Raw genomic sequence first — 2,307 nt, forward strand, 5'->3', positions numbered from 1 at the left:
GTGTCTCGGCACGACGAATTGTAGCAACGGTGCATACTCAGGGAGAACACATATACCTTAAAATTTAGTGAGGGATCATCTTATAATGCTACCGCCATACTAAGCAAAATAAGATGCATAAAAGATAAACATCACATGCAATCAAAATATGTGACAGGATATGGCCATCATCATCTTGTGCCTTTGATCTCCATCTCCAAAGCACTGTCATGATCTCCATCATCACCGGCTTGACACCTTGATCTCCATCGTAGTGTCGTTGTCGTCTCACCAACTATTGCTTCTACGACTATTGCTACCGCTTAGTGATAAAGTAAAGCAATTACATGGCGAATGCATTTCATACAATAAAGCGACAACCATAAGGCTCCTGCCAATTGCCGATAACTTTTACAAAACATGATCATCTCATACAACAATTTATGGCTCATCACGTCTTGACCATATCACATCACAACATGCCCTGCAAAAACAAGTTAGACATCCTCTACTTTGTTGTTGCAAGTTTTACGCGGCTGCTATGGGCTTCTAGCAAGAACCGTTCTTACCTACGCATCAAAACCACAATGATTTTTCGTCAAGTGTGTTGTTTTAACCTTCAACAAGGACCGGCCGTAGTAAAACTCAATTCAACTAAAGTTGGAGAAACAGACACCCGCCAGCCACCTGTGTGCAAAGCACATCGGTAGAACCTGTCTCATGAACGTGGTCATGTAATGTCGCTCCGGGCTGCTTCATCTAACAATACCGCCGAATCAAAGTAAGACGTTGGTGGTAAGCAGTATGACTATTATTGCCTAGAACTCTTTGTGTTCTACTCATGCATATCATCTACGCACCTGGCTCGGATGCCACTGTTGGGGAACGTAGCATGTAATTTAAAAAAAACCTACGATCACGCAAGATCTATCTAGGAGATGCATAGCAATGAGATGGGAAGAGTGTGTCCACGTACCCGCGTAGACCGAAAGTGGAAGCGTTAGGTTAACGCAGTTGATGTAGTCGAATCTCTTTGTGATCCAACCGATCCAAGTACCAAACGTACGGCACCTCCGGGTTCAGCACACGTTCATCTCGATGATGTCCATCGAGCTCTTGATCCAGTAGAGGGTCGAGGGAGAGTTCTGACAGCATGACGGTGTGGTGATTGTGATGTGATGTGATCCACGCAGGGCTTCGCCTAAGCACTATGACGCTATGACCGGAGGAGTAAACTGTGGAGGGGGGCACCGCAAACGGCTAAGAGATTTCTTAGTCTTCCTTTTGGGGTGCCCCCCACCCCAGTATATAAAGGGGGGAGGAGGTCGGCGGCCAGGAGGGGTGCGCATGGGGGGAGTCCTACTTGGACTCCTAGTCCAAGTAGGATTACCCCCCCCCCTTTCCTTTCTCCACCAGAGGGAATAGGAAGGAGAGGGAGAGGGAAAGGGAAGGGGGAGCTGCCCCCTCCTCCTTGTCCTATTCGGACTCCCTAGAAGGGGGCGCGCGGCCACCCTCGCGGCCTTCCATCTCTCTCCCTTTAGGCCCATGTTGGCCCAACACTTCCCACGGCGTTCTGGTAACCCCTCGGTACTCCAGAAAAATACCTGAATCACTCGGAACCATTCCGATGTCTGAATATAACCTTCCAATATATGAATCTTTACCTCTTGACCATTTCGAGACTCCTCGTCATGTCCGTGATCTCATCCGGGACTCCGAACAAACTTTGGTCATCAAATCACATAACTCATAATACAAATCGTCATCGAACGTTAAGCGTGCGGACCCTACGGGTTCGAGAACTATGTATACATGACCAAGACACATCTCCGGTCAATAACCAATAGCGGAACCTGGATGCTCATATTGGCTCCTACATATTCTACGAAGATCTTTATCGGTCAAACCGCATAACAACATACGTTGTTCCCTTTGTCATCGGTATGTTACTTGCCCGAGATTCGATTGTCGGTATCATCATACCTAGTTCAATCTTGTCACCGGCAAGTCTATTTACTCATTTCGTAATGCATCATCCCGTGACTAACTCATTAGTCACATTACTTGCAAGGCTCATAGTGATGTGCATTACCGAGAGGGCCCAAAGATACCTCTCTGATACACGGAGTGACAAATCCTAATCTTGATCTATGCTAACTCAACAAACACCTTCGGAGACACCTGTAGGGCATCTTTATAATCACCCGGTTATGTTGTGATGTTTGATAGCACACAAGGTGTTCCTCCGGTATTCGGGAGTTGCATAATCTCATAGTCAGAGGAATATGTATAAGTCATGAAGAAAGCAATAGCAATAAAACTAAATGA

Source organism: Triticum dicoccoides, chromosome 7A (assembly GCF_002162155.2).
Source record: "Triticum dicoccoides isolate Atlit2015 ecotype Zavitan chromosome 7A, WEW_v2.0, whole genome shotgun sequence".
Classification (NCBI taxonomy): Eukaryota; Viridiplantae; Streptophyta; class Magnoliopsida; order Poales; family Poaceae; genus Triticum; species Triticum dicoccoides.